General features: G+C 42.7%; 1 long non-coding RNA gene across 1 annotated transcript; it reads right to left on the bottom strand.

Annotated features, from left to right (window-relative positions):
• Positions 1 to 5,637: 5,637 nt before the first annotated feature.
• On the bottom strand, positions 5,638 to 8,824 carry LOC134099882 (uncharacterized). The gene is made up of 3 exons (XR_009941186.1): positions 8,773 to 8,824; positions 8,129 to 8,256; positions 5,638 to 6,740 (listed from the first exon to the last, which is right to left on the bottom strand). It is a non-coding gene; the product is annotated as an uncharacterized LOC134099882 (long non-coding RNA).
• Positions 8,825 to 15,854: the final 7,030 nt, after the last annotated feature.

The raw sequence follows: 15,854 nt of genomic DNA, 5'->3' as shown, positions 1-15,854 counted from the left end.
AGATGCTTACTTCCACATCTCTGTCCATTCCGATCATCGGCGGTTCCTCCGGTTTGCATTAACAGACAGAGCTTTCGAATTCAATGTTCTCCCTGCACATTCACAAAGTGCATGGATGCAGCTTTGAGCCCTCTGCGCCGACAGGGCATCAGAGTGCTAAATTATCTGGATGACTGGCTGATTTGTTCACCATCAAGACAGCGCGCCATGTCGGACACAGCGGCGATGGTAGCCCACTTGCAACTGCTAGGCCTGTCTCTCATCCTCCCAGACTATGGTTAAATATGGAGTGCCTCAAGGCTCAGTACTAGGGCCCCTATTATTTTCTCTTTATATGCTTCCTCTAGGTTCTATAATTAGAAAACATGGCATTGATTTCCATTCTTATTCAGATGATACACAATTATATATTTCCATAAAGCCCGATGAACCAACCCCGTTAGCCAAACTCAACACATGTCTGAGAGACATAAAAATTTGGATGACTAATAACTTCCTGCTATTGAACTCAGATAAAACAGAAGTTATGGTTTTAGGTCCTAAGAAGACTAGGGATATCCTATCCACATCACAGGTTACATATAGTGATCTCTCACTGACCTCATCCACAAGTGTTAAAAATCTAGGAGTTACAATTGATCAAGAACTTCTACTCAATAGTCACATAAAGCAGATCACAAAAACCTAATTTTTCCATTTAAGGAACATTTCAAAGATAAGGCAGTCCTTATCCTTACCAGACGCTGAAAAATTAATCCACGCTTTTGTCACTTCCAGGCTAGACTATTGTAATGCGCTATACGCCAGCTACAATAATACCTGTCTAAAAAGCCTACAGCTTATACAAAACGCAGCTGCTCGCACACTCACTAGGACCAAAAAATATGAACATATTTCCCCCATCCTAGCGTCTTTACATTGGTTACCTGTTAAAAGTCGCATTGACTTCAAAATTCTACTTCTAACATACAAAGCCATAAATGGCAGAGCACCCGAATATATTAAAGATCTTCTAGTCCCATATAATCCACCTAGACCATTACGATCACAAAATACTGGACTTCTTGTAATTCCAAGAATTTCAAAAACTACTTAGGAGGCAGAGCCTTTTGTTACCGCGCACCCCTCCTCTGGAATAATCTTCCTCCCTCAATTCGATTAGCAGACACCCTCCCTATTTTTGTGCAGTGTGGAACTTCAACCACCTCAGGGTCTTACTGGAACGGACCACCTCTGCTGTGGGCTTGTGTGACTGGTGTCGGCTCCATTCTGCAGTGGCTCTGTGTGGGCGTATATTGGCGGTCTGGCTGGGGCATGCGGTCTGATCAGATGTGCACGGCTGTGCATTTTGTGGGATGGGGGGGACGGGGGAGGTGGAAATGCTGGGAGTGGATGGCGGAGGGGAGGTTGCGGCATTGTATTTGGACTGGGCTCGCGGTCCGGGCCTTCTTGGGGTGGTGTTTCTAGAGTGGTCCAATGTTTTTTTTTTTTTTTAAAGGTTTATTTTTTTTATGCCTTTAATTGGACAGGACAGTAGAGAGAATGACAGGAAGTGAGTGGGAGAGAGAGAGCAGGGGTAGGATCCGGAAAGGACCACGGGGCGGGAATCGAACCCGGGTCGCCGGCGTGCGGTGCAGGTGCCCCAGCCAGTTGCGCCACGACTGGGGCCAGGAAGTCCAATGGTTTTAACGATTTTAATTACATTACACCAATGTCCAATGATTTTAACGATTTTAATTACACTACATCGCCTCCCTACGCCTCCCGACCCTGTCAACAGGATGACAGGATGACACGTCCAAAGACATGAAGCATTCTGGACTTTTGCTCTGGGGGCGCTGCTTCCGGGGGGCCTGGGCGGCGGGGCAGATCGGATTGTGTGTCCTGGTCGGGCCGTTGGTGTGTGTTCGCGCGGTGTTGTGGTTGGGGTGGGGCTGGCGCGGGCCCCGTTCTCTCTGCTCGCGGATGGTGGTGGGGGGTTGTCTGCGGATGGGTGGCGCCGCCTGTGGGCGGACTCTGGCTGGCCATGCTCGGCCATGCTGCTCTGACGCACGGTTCAGAGGTGGTGTGTGGGTTCGCCTGGGGGGGGGGCATTGTGGGTGGGTGGATGTTGCGTGCGTGGTGGGTGGGTGGATGTTTGCGTGCATGGTGGACGATGTGCGGGATTCTCTCTTCGGGTTTAACTGGGTAACCTATTCCTACGCACCTGTCCCCACAAAAGAGGTGTGTAAAAGCGTTTTGTAAACCCTCTATAGTATAACCATTTATATCACCATTGATATACTTATTAATACCAACCATCATGACTTACAGTAATAATAACACACTCTATTTCTCTTCCCTTTCCCCTATACCTCACCTGTGAGGTAAACCATTACCAGCCATCAACCATCTCTGTGGCTGTCCCTCATCACACCCGAAGTCACATCCCTCTGACTGCCCTACCATCGCCATTGCCTTCGCCATCCCTATGACTGCCCTACCATCGCCTGCTGTGGTTCCCTGCCCGAATCTTTGGCCCACGCATCCCAGCGACCCATCACTTTCCGAAATAACTAATGGATTACTAATGGACAATTTATTCCCTACACTGGACTATTTGAACTTTCATTGTCATTAGGGTTGGGCGATGCCCCCTTAATTGGCATATGACGATGTGAACAGTAAAACATTGCGATGGACGATGATATCGTCGGGGGGGTGTAAATAAAAATATTAAATATTATATAGGCTATATATGGCCTATATTAAATATTATATAGGCTATATATGGCCTGGTGAAAGTGGACAGCTAAGAGACATACTGACTAGGCTACTGTGTGATCCAAGAAAATCCTAGTTAAAGACCGAAAGACAGCCAATCTAAACACCTGCTGACACCAACCAGCGGTATATTACACATTGCCAGCATTCGCTGGGCCTCGCAAAAAATGCTACTAAAGATTATATCGCGGTCACTCATCTAAAATCTTAACTAGCCCAGTCTGTACCTAACTCATATGTTACACATCCCACGTCATTAGGCTACCGGCTTGCCGACTATGAGGGCAGTGGAAAGTGAAAGTAGTCTGCGATCGCGCAGTCAAGTCGAAGTAGGCTAAATAACAGTTGAAGTAGGCTAAACAACTTTTGCAAATAACGAATCCCGATTGCCACTCCGCTGCTGGGGCTTATAAAGGCAAATGCGTGAAATACAAGCATTACAGTGAAAGACGTAGGCTATAGCTTCTGATAACGATAACAAAATAAATGGTTTATTTTAACACGGTGGAGAATGACGCATTCGGTGCTTCAGAGGCTGTAGCCTCGCAAGAAATTAGAGCTAGAATGTCCTAGTCGTAACAATAATAATTCATTTGCACTATTTCATTCTTAAACATTATTAGGCTACATGTTTTGCGTTCAATAGGCTACACTGTGAGACATGTAGCCTAAGAAAGACAATAACACATTCACGTTGCAAGAAGGACTTATTTGAACAAGACGGTCTCAGACTAATATGTTTTTTTTAATTTTGCACTGTTTGGCTGACAGCCTCTTAAGCACCCTACATGTGCATCAGTTCTAGGCTCAATTTCATTTCCAGGGAAAAGTTTTTACTTTTTTATATATTAGCTTAGTCTGCAAGCAGAAATAAGTGGGGGCGTGGCATCACGATGGTTGCTTTCCATCGTGATGTCCGTCAACCATCACGATGGACGATGATATCGTCCATCGGCACAACCCTAATTGTCATTGTAACTTTCAAACTACAAATGACTGTACTGTAACTGACCCAAGGCAGATGGGTTGGGCCCTTGAGTCGTGGATCTGTCTGAGGTTTCTTCCTATATGTATCTCCAATAGGGCTCGGGATCATGACGTAAAAAACTTCGTGGGCGCAGCCATATTGGCAGCTTCACTCCTAAGTTTACTATGGATTACTATGGATTTACTCCCGCCTATATTAGTGTGTTCCTGTTACTTCGTTTGTGCCTTCTTGGTCGTGTGTTGCTGTGTAGTGGGGTGTAACAGCACCACCCATGATCGCAAGAGGAAAAGAATCGCTAATACTACATTTCTGCTTCTTGTCTTCTGCATCTGAATGAATGGATATTACGCTCGGTGCGCTACCAATATGGCGGCTATTCCTAGAATGCAAGGCTTGTTCCCGAGCCCTATTCTAGGGGGGTTTTCCTTGCCCCTGTTACTCATGGGCTCTCTTTGAATGTCTAACACTCTGTAAAGCGCCATGAGACATGTGTAATGTATTGGCGCTCTATAAGCGACATTAAATTGAATTGAAATTAAATTGAAATTGAATGTGGAGAAGAGTCAGCTGACTCCATCACAACATATTGTCTTCCTTGGGGTAAATCTGGACTCTGTGACCATGTTAGCAAGTCTGTCTGACCAGAGGATTGTCAATTTGTGTCAATGCCTTTCTCACTTCTCGGGTCGAAGCAGTGTTCGGTCCCACCGTTGCCAGAGGCTTCTGGGCCTGATGGCGGCGGCCTCTCAGGTGGTTTGCCTCAGCCTGTTGCATATGAGACCCATACAGAGATGGTACTTGTCCAGGGCACTCCACCCAGTGAGAGATCGGAACAAATCCATTCTGATAACATCGAGCTGCTTAAAGGCTCTCCACTGGTGGTATACACCCAAAAATCTGAGCAGAGGAGTTCAGCTAGGCAGGGTCTGCCGACGCGAGGTCTTAACTACCGATGCCTCCCTTTCAGGTTTGGGAGCGGTGTTTAATGGTGTAGGAGCTCAGGGAGTGTGGTATCCTCCATGGGACTCCGCCCACATCAATGTTCTAGAATTAAGGACTATCTACCTATCTCTCTGCCACTTCCTGCCGGTGTTCTGTCAATCTGAGCTACTTGTCGAGATGAGCTACCGCGCAAGCGCATTTGAAAAATCCGTCACAATCGAATGTTGGGAGTAAAACGACTGTCATTTTAAGCTACCTTTCTCAACACCGAGGTTGCGTCCATGTAAACAACGGGGATGTGGATAGTTAGTCGACTCAACATGTATAAATGTCTACTACGACGTCGTGTGTAACGATGATGTAAAAATAAATAGCGAGGTAGGCGATTATTTAAAATAAATGACTGATTTCCCATCATGTCAAATGTGTTCTTGTTAGCTAAACTAATCGGAATAACCGATCATAACAAGGCAGGGATGTCGTGGAAGCTAAACGCAAGTAAACGTAGTTTATCCACAATTTCAGAAATAGTCTATCCACCTGTTATTGTTTATCTACCTCTCAAAAGAGTTTATTCACCAATTGCAACTTTTCATTCAAAAATCACACTGTGTTATCCACATAAACAATATACATTCTTATATTTTGAATCATGTAATACCACTGGTATTGTTATAAGCCTACCACATGGCATAGTCCACCTTTCCATGAGAGTTAATAGTTTACCCACTTCATTTTACCACCACACCTCTGGCACCATGCATCGCAAAATGAACTAAAACCTACCTACCTACCTTACAAGATTTGGTAAAGATTATTGAAAGATTGTAGTCTTTTGAGCAAAGCTTGAAAGAGAGGCATTAAAAGACAATCTTTCCCAAATCTTATCAGTGTAAGGTAGCCTAGGCTTAACTTGTTGAGTTGAGACAAGAAAATGGACTCAATGACAGTTAATTAATACAATTTTATTACACACTCTTGAAGTGGTACAACATCTCAGTAAACCAGCTCAAATTTGCCAAGATCATGGAGCCTATGGGTGTCCATACTTTTGAAGATGCTCTGCAACTTCTGACTATAAACACATCTCAGTGATAGACTACAAGAGATATTTACCTTTAAATGTTGTAGCAATACCTTCACTTTATCATGAGTAGATACATATTTCATTACTACATTGGTACGATCTTATCCAAATAACACTTCATTAATACATTTTAATTAATGAGTTAAGCATGGCATGCTTTATTCCCACATCATTTGTGTGTTTGTGTGTGTTGTATTGATGAACTGCCTCAGCAGCCTCCATCTGAAGGAAGGGAGGCATCATCATCACCACATAAATAAAAATAATACTCTTAAAGTAGTACAGCAATTCTCTGAAACCTATTGTGAAATAACTCAAATGAAACAATTATGAAAATAGCATAATCAAAATATAATCATTATTTTGCAACATTCAGTTTCATTACAATGCTCTCCTATTGTCTCAAGTTGTCGTGTGCATTATCTTTTTACATGTATTTTTTCCTGTTGGATTATATTTAAAATTCAATTAATTTTTAAAAAAAAAAATGCATTTTGAATATGGATGATAGTTCCAAATCACTGAGTAATCACGTCTAATAATCGTGATCTCAATATTGAACAAAATAATTGTGATAATGATTTTTACAATAATCGAGCAGCCCTATAAAGCGTAGAGCAATATATTTCATCACTTAAGATTTCTTAAAAATTGTGTTAAAATATTGTTATACCGCTAACTGACAGCCATGAGTACCTTGACAATTTGGTGCAAGACTAAAAACGTTTATTAGACTATACGTTCCCCCTCCTACCGAAGCAAGTAGGACACCTTTCGCACTACTTCTGCTTGACCTATCCTTTGGAAACTTAGAAATGAAATGTTAAAACTTGATTTAGAATTTCGCTTTCATCTCCAGTCGGGTTGATTACTTTTGTTTAATGGGCTTCTCCATTTGGTATGTCTGGACCGAGTCATCATCTACTTCTTTGGCTTCATGTTCTGAGTCCTTGGGCTTTTCTGTGAAAGAAAAATATACAATTGGTCAGCTTGAGTGGAACATTTTCCAGCTAACTCACTTTATTTACACCAATTTGTTAAAAGTCTTTATGGAGTAGTTCAACATTGATGGTGACACCAGCTACATTAAAGAACTGTGCAAATGAACTTGCTCCTACTCACACTAACATCTTCAACTTGTCTCTTAACAGTACAATGGTACCTGCATGTCTTAAATCTGATCATCCCAGTGCCCAAGAAAACTAACTTAACCTGTCTTAATGATTTTAGGCCTGTTGCACTCACTTCTATTGTCATGAAAATCTTTGAACGTCTAGTCTGTAGGTACCGGTCACACATCACACTGCCTACAGGGCAAATAGGGGAGTAGACAATGCAGTCTCATTCTGCACACATTTCATTCTACAGCATCTTGATACTTAGTCCACCTATGCCTGTGTACTATTCATTGACTTTAGCTCAGCTTTCAACATCATCCTGCCTGTCAAACCTTCCCATCTCCATTAATGGCCAAGTAGTGGAGTGGGTCCCCTCCTTCCATCAGAGATTACACTTCCTCCGCCAGCTGAGGAAATTTGGGGTCGGTCAAGCAGGCGTGATCCACTTCTATCAGGCTACCATCGAAAGCGTACTCACCTTCTCCATCCTGCTCTGGTATGGTATGGTAGTGCCACCACCAGCCAGGACAAACAACGGCTTGAGAGGGTAGTACACAGGGCCTCTAAAATCGTTGGCTGTAGTCTGCCTTTTTTTTTCTTTCCAAGAACGCCGTGAACATCATCTCTGACCTCTCCCATCCAGCACACCATCTATTCACAGTCCACCAGGGAGAAGAAGGTACAGTAGTATCAGATGTAAAACATCACACTTAAGGGATAGTACCTATCTACAAGCTATTCTTCACCTGAACATGCACTAAGCACTCACTTCATAACCTGGTCTTCTTCACTTTACACTTTTTGCACAACTGAACCTCACTGCTTTCTCTGTAAACCATGCACTTTTCGGTAACACTTTATTCTATGTGTGTTAAGTGTTGTTACTCCCTGCTATACTCAATAGCATTGTGTTCGGCTGAGCAGCCACATCTAGGAAGACTGTTGGTTGTTCCAAAATGTTCCAGTTGAGAATGATGGAGGCTACCATGCCCTTGGGCATTTTCAATGCTGTATAATTTTACATCTTCAATATGAATCCTTATATAAAGATATGGCTGCCTCTCCTAATAATGGGCAATGAATTCATTTAGTCACAGATGGACTCTAGTCAACTTGTGGAAGCATCTCAGGGACGATTGATAGAAATAAAATGCACCAGAGCTGAATTGCAAGTGTCACAACAAAGGGTCTGAATACTTTCCGGTTGCACTGTATGTGTATAATACTCACCATTTTCAGACGAGGGCATAACAACAGTCCATCAGTTTTCGAAGCACATGGAAACCTGAGGAGGGGTGCTTCTTGTTTTCTTGCCATTTGCCTTTGTCCCCATCTCAGGATTAATACCCACAAGACACCTAAAAAGATGAACACCAGAAATATAAATCTGTACAGCATAATGGACGGGAAGTTGAGACTAAGCTGGAATCAATTGGAAGTGAATTTGTAATGTTAACACACTTCTACACAATAAAATTAACAGACATTTTAACTGCATTTATGTTTTTGAAATCAGGGTTGTATGAAGTAGAAGTATTGTGTTGTGTAGTACGATGCAGCACTACGTAGTTATAAGCAGTACTATGCAGGATAGTACTGCTTATAAATATACTGCACAGTACTACACGACACAATACTTCAACTTCATACAACACTCATTAAAATATAAAGGATAGTACTGCTTATAACTACATATTCCTGCATAGTACTACAGCACAATACTTCTACTTCATATATGACTATACTATACTATAAATATATATAATAGTACACTATTTAAAGCACACACGCGCACACACACACACACACACACACACACACACACACACACACACACACAGACACACAGGTTTGAAAGTGTGACATGAACTCACCTACAGTATGGATGAATTCAAGGGAGCACTCCTCTTGATATTGCAGATTTATAATGTAAATTATGTAAATGATTCAACTGAGAAAAATAATGCATCATATATTCAATTTAACATACAGTAGATGGAGATAGAACCAATCACATCTGTATGGTTTCTATGTGCACCTAAGACTTGCATGTCTTGAATTGCATTCGCCTAACTGGAAGCACAGCATGGAAGGTCTACATTGGGTATGTTGCCATGCATTTTGGTATGACTCAAATAAGAAATAGACGGGGTATCTGACATGTAGCCTAAACATCTTTCCTGTTGCATGCCGCATGAGCTCAGGATGATACCATACACATTTCATGCAACCACCTCTGCGAAGGAGAGGCTACTAATAGCTTTACCTTTCTAAGCTGTCAACTGAAGGACTTCAAATAAAAAATAAAAACAAGGGGGAAATGCATGCATACAATCAACACAGAATCAGACAACAGATCCGTTTGTTAATTTGACCTCTGGTTTATTAGGCTATGATGATGGCTAACGTTTTGGGCATAGGCTATTGTTTACACGTGTCAGAGCAGCTAGACGCAAGTCTACATCATTATTACCCGCTTTGTGATACTGAATTAAAATGTCTAACAGCTACACTTAACAACTACCCATACATTTAAATAACATCGGGTTGCACTGAAGACACAGAAAGTTTGATCGACAAGTGAATAACGATAACGCATATGGCTTAAGAAGAGCGCGGTCTATAGCTGATAGCTTCATTTCAGCAGGGCAACAATATGCATTCAGAGATGTTGCAAACATGTCCAGTGTGCTTTGAAACGGTGTATTATTTCTGGTTAAATGACGGATAGGCTCACCTGATGCTTCGACGTCGTCGTTTCCACCAGATTGTTTAAGCAGCAAGGTCCACAGACAGCTTCCCCAGAACCAAAGCCATCGATATCTCATGGCTTTGGCCAGAACGAACATCACAGATAACAGGAAGTAGGCTAAAATACTGTATAACGTGGTAAATAACAGCGTTAGAGGATATGGTTGGAGCCTGATTTAACACAGTTGTCTTACTACTACCAATGACCGGAAAATCCTGTTTATTTGTAATGTGCATTTTTAATGTTGGGGGTTGGGTGTAAATGTACATAAAACATGTCATTATATTATTATAAATGGCCCTAAATCGTCTAAAAATACGAAATGGCAGTGCCACTGTAGGTAGCACAACTTGATAGGTAGCCCATCTCAACAGATACGTTCTATCGAATTCTGCTACGGTAGCTCATCTCGACGAGGCAGCCCAACTCGACAGAACACCGGCACTACAGAACAAACATGTACTAGTGCGGACAGACAACATGTCAGCAATAGCTTATATAAACCACCAGGGGGGGCTGAGATCTTCAGCGCTACACAGTGTGGCTCAGACACTCCTTCTTTGGGTAGACAAACATCTCTCCTCCATCAGAGCGGTACACCTCCCGGGTTCGTTGAACTCAAGGGGGCAGCGAACGTTCTGAGAGTGTAGACAGTATGGCGGCCGCCATGCTAACGAGAAGACCGTGGCTAGCTGGCCATTCCATTGAATCCTATGGGGCGTAAGCGCCACTTTGACATTAAATTACGTTAGAGCTGAAGCGTTTTAAGCCTTTATATGAACATTTTCTATTGTCGGGGTACATACTACATTGTGAAATTGACATAATAATCTCGTAACGGTCTTATCGGCTGAGTAATTAACGTTTTTCCGAAGTCAATGCTAAAGTGTTAAAGGCGCATGCGTCCAGCGAGAGTAAAGCGTCGCCATAGGTCAGACTCGGTCAGACTACGTGCCTACGTCACATGTACGACAACTGAGCCTGCGCAGGAGACCTATGACGGAATAAGAAGACCTAAAAAAACCGTTGAAATTTGCTTCCTCGGTCTCTGCTGCCGTCTACGTGATAGCTCTGTCCATATCTTTTACTGTCTATGGTTGAACTCCGCGGTGGACCTATTGTCGAGAGGCCGCCTGCATCCGAGCGAATGGAGGCTGCATCCAGCCACAGTGCACCTGATTTGGGTTAGTTTTGGGAAGGCACGCGTAGATCTACTCGTCCATCGCTCCTCGCTTCTCGCCGAAATTCTACTCGCTGGCAGAAAAAAAAAAAACTGCTGCCGGCGTCGGTTGCCATGGCTCCCCGCTAGTTTACTTCACTGCAAACATGTCCGTTAACTGTCAATCATCTCTATTCTACATTCTGATTTGGTACTCGCTTCACTCGCATCGCTGGAAGTTAAAATTATTTTATAGAGAGCCGAAGTCCCGCCCCTTCCGATTGCCTCCATGGGACCTATCTTTGGATTTTTTTTCAATGGCAGTCAATGGAGAAATATAAATTATTTTCTGGTCCCGATTGTCTTGTGCCTTGAATTACCCATATGATGTTTGTCAATTTTAATGACAATTTTTCATGTAAAGACATTTGAAAAGTATGTCGTAACTAGTGAATTACAACATTGTGAAAGATCGTGTTTCCAACGACTACAAACACATCAGTCGCGTTAGTGACGTTAGACCAATTCACAGCCACGGGCGCCAGCAACAGGTCTTATTTGAGCTTCCCCCTTGCCGATGAAAATATCATGAGTCAGAGGATTAAACACATCAGATAAGTTGTATTTCATTCATAGACTGTACAAACACTACTGTTAAGTGACTTAGCTGGCAGCAAGATGTAACCGTTAACTAGCATAATAGCTAGCTAACTAGCCAGCCTCTCGTTTGCTAGTAGGGAGGGAAAGTAATCTCATCGCCACCTGGTGGTTGCGTTCCTAGAGGCTAGCGGGAGAGGATGGGATTTTCTTTTAGAAAAAATATATCTCGGCCCACGATCGGAAGTTAGTTAAATGCCTTCAATATGCTATCCATGTGCTTCTAGTGGTCATACTTTATTTTTTTAGGATCAGTTTAATTGTTTTGAGTTTGTTTGTAACATGGTGATAACGAACTACAGTAGCTAGCTACAGTAGCATTTGACGTCACCAGTTTGGGCGCTCCATCTCCAACTGATCAAAACGGCAATTTGCTTAACTTGCTTATCATATTTTTGTAATAACAGAGAGCGATGTAAACCGCGTGGTAATTACCTTTATGTTGGGATAACTTGTGTTGTGCTCCTACTCACACAAGAGCTGGCAGTAAGTGTGATTGTCTACTAACTAACCAACTAGCTAACAGGCTAATAAACAAACCATGCTAGGTGAGTAACGTCGTCGAAGGGTGTCACGTCACTTGAAGTTGTAGTCCATTTATGAAATGAAACGAGCAATTACGTTTTTTTTAAATAAGGCGAAATAGAGTCTGATATTTTCACAGTTAGTAGATTATTACAGTATGCCGACTGAAAAATATTTTTGGTGGATAAGATCGCTGGTATAGCTGCGTAGTATTTTTTTGAAAAGTCGGTCTATGGGACTTAACATTGGAGCTGCTCTTCGATAGGAACGCAACCACTTGGGGCGCTGGTTTTCACTTTCCCTCCCTGTTGGTGGCTCAGTTGGTGACGTGCATCGTTTGAGACGAGAAATGTAGTCCACTGAACGGATTCGCACAAAACTTAGATAACTTTTAAAGTCTAATGAAAAACAGAACTTTATTAATGTGAACAATTATCTTTTAAATTCCCACACATCATATGTGAAATGCACGGTCCAACTCGAACGGGACCAAAAAATAATTATTATCTCTCCATTGACTCCCATGCATAAAAAATCGTAAAATAGGTCCCATAGACCGGAAGTAGAAGGGCGTGACTTCGGCTCTCTATCTCCATACCCACCCACATCGCATTGCTAGTCCTCGCATCGCCTGTCCTGGCCACATTCAGCTAGAACACATTCACATTACATTGACAGTTCTCGCTCAGAGATGGGCGAGTAGCGACGTATGTGAATGCAGCTTAAGATCCTCTCAGCCCAGAACTTGAACCAGGTCGTTGCCTTAGACCCATTTCATCCCCCTCCCTTTGGGTCAGAGGAGGATGAAACATTGAATTGTCTGTGCCCAGTGCGGGCCCTCCTCTGTTACGTCAATCGAACACAAAGTTTCCGGATAACAGATCAGCTTTTTGTATGCTATGGTGCAAGGCAGCGAGGAAAAGCCATTTCCAAACAGAGATTGTCACACTGGGTGGTTGAGGCTATTAACTCATTGGCTGCCAGCGATTTTCAGTGCAGAGCGCTCCATACTGCCAGACGTTTTACAACATTTTGACTGTTTTTCCAAGATCCACTGAACGGTGAGCTTTATGACTATGTACACACTGAAGGTACCAAATGAAAGAGTAGACTCTCTTCTTTCACCAGGAAAAAACGGTTTGTTTCTATCGTTTTCCGTTCTTTAGTAATCGTCAGTAGAGTTAGTTTTGCTAAAAACACCTGTTTTTCACCAAAACATGGAGAAAACGATCTTTTTGTGAAAATCAACTTTTTAACGTTAGCGTTTCAGTAGTATGTCAACCACGATTGTACTGTTATCTCGTCAGTCTCGTCAAGGTTGCTAGGGACTCTGATGGTCGATATAGACTCTGAACAGGACGGTAGACTTAGCAAGCTAGCACTAGCAAAGTTGTTGTTAGTCTATATAGCAATATCCAATGTAAATGGATCATACCGTTCACGTGATTTCCATCCTTGATGTAAGAAGTAAGCATATTTATTCCCTGCATCGCGTGCAAACTAGATCCACTGTGGTCGATCTTCAGTGTGTTTACTTGCTGCATGCTGCATGCTGTCTCTGCATGTGCACTCTAGGCAGATACTAATCATCCAAATGGCACTGCTGCCATCTAGCGGTTCGGATCGCTAGTACAGTCTGTTTACAAGCCTGAAACTCTGCCAGATCGTTCCCAAGCCCACCCAGGAGCCTATACGTCTATAGTGGCAGTGAATGAGTTAAGTGTGCTTACGAGCTGTCAGGACTTTCTGCACCTACAATGGCTGTGGCCCATTAGACAAGGGGTATTGCTACGTCATGGGCTCTCCTGAAAGGAGTTCCTTTGAATGAGATTTGCCAAGCAGCTTGCTGGTCTTCACCCTCAACCTTTGCCAGGTTCTACTCCTTAAATGTGACATCCCGCTTATCTTTCGGGAATGCAGTTTTGAGTATCCTACTGAGTTCCAGATGGATACTTTGTGTGCAGCATTCAATAAAAGTCTGAAATACATTTTTTTGTCCTGTCATTATTGAACTCTGCTGGGTGGTCCGTCCTCCATGACGTTGTGACATACATGTATTCCAGCCCTTTGGGCTAGCCGTCTGGCAGCCTTTCTTGAGTGAAACAGAACGTTGGGTTACGGATGTAACCTTGGTTCTGTGAAGGAAAGAAAGGCTGCCAGACTTTGTCGTCACTCTGGACTTTGCGTTCTGGATTGATATGAGGACGATTGTGTGCCGCATTCTGAGTTATATTTGGTGACGCGACACACTCACGTGGGTAATGTTTTGATATAAGTCTTCCTCAGAATTCTCGCGCATGCGCAGCTTATATTCCAGCCCTTTGGGCTAGCCGTCTGGCAGCCTTTCTTTCCTTCACAGAACCAAGGTTACATCCGTAACCCAACGTTTTATCTACCACTCTGGATCTGCCCTTACCACCAGCTAATTAACTAACAGCTAGTAACTGACATAAAGCATGCCAAACTCTTAGTATGGTGAAGGGCATAGTGTTGATGTGGGGTCAAATATGCGGCAGTATTTTTTTTTGTCATAGCGAGATTTCGGTGTCAAACACTCGTTTTCATGCTAGGCAATACAGAAAACGGGCTCAATGCGATTGTTTTCTGCTGTTTGGTTCTCAGATTTTTGCCTTTGCTTCTCAAATTTAGGATTTTGATTCTCAATTACACTGGCAGCGTTTTGACGCCATAGAAATGCCTCTTCACTTTAGAAGAGATCAGCTAGCCATTGTGTATTGGGCAAACTTGAGCGATGAGTCATTCAGTTATCAAGCAATGCGTGGAAATGGTCAAGTCATGAGTTTTGGGTGGGTGATAAATAATAAAGTATCTGAGATGGGGTTTAATGAAATTGAATAAGTCCCACTGTACCTTTCCTAGCTGCGCCTCAATGGGTTTTGAAAGAAGTGTCCATTGATTTGGGGTTGCTAGAAGAGAAGCAAGAAAATTACATGGACAAATAGGGTGCATAGCTATTTAATGGAGAGGTACAGAGAGTGTGTTATTTTGTATACAGATGCTTCTAAACAATTTGACAAAAGAATGGGGGTTGCTTATGTCATCCCAAGTTTAAAAAGAGAATCTGGTAGAAGAATTAGTGATGACTAAGCAGTTTTCACAGCAGAGTTGAGCTCTGGTGGGTGGAAGTCAATAGGCCAAGGAAGGCAGTAATTGCTTCAGACTCCAGTTCAGCCTTAAAAGAGTGTTAAAAATTGCCAATTCAATTCAAGGCATTGACAAGTGGTAAACAATCTGCTGAAATCAGGAACAGAAGTGACGCTTGTATACCAGCTCATATAGGAGTTGCAGGCAATGAATAGGCAGGTAAATAGGCTGCTGGAAAATCCTTCATTGTCATAGAGGTGGATTATAGCATATCTTAAAAGTAGGCTATGGTTAAAAAAAAAACAAAATGAAGGAAAAATGGCAAGCATTATGGGACAGTGGGCAAACTGGAAGACAATTTTATAACATCCAGAACAAGGTGGGAAAGAGCAGAAATACGAACAGGAGCAAGCAGGAGGAGGATGTGTTTTCAAGAATGAGGTATGGGCACACAAGATTAAATAGTTATTTATTTTTAATGAAAAAGCATGCGGATGGCAAATGTGAAGTCTGTGGTATAGTCCAGAGTCCATAGAGCATGTTGTAAGGCCAGATTTTCACATTCCTTTGAGGCAGATTAGAACTGAATCCTTTTGGTGCTAATTTACATGCAAGACTTTGATAGCTCGCTATTGTCTTAGCTGGCTGTGGCCGGCATCCCACCTAGCAGCCATAAGTCCCTTTCCCACATAACTTCTAGAAGTTACCCGGACATATTTACCCGGGTGAGGCACGACACGGACGTTTCCCACATGAGC

Source organism: Sardina pilchardus, chromosome 13, assembly GCF_963854185.1.
Source record: "Sardina pilchardus chromosome 13, fSarPil1.1, whole genome shotgun sequence".
NCBI classification, from domain to species: Eukaryota; Metazoa; Chordata; class Actinopteri; order Clupeiformes; family Clupeidae; genus Sardina; species Sardina pilchardus.
The sequence above is the reverse complement of the archived record's forward strand: the minus strand, read 5'-3'. Positions and strand labels throughout refer to the sequence as shown.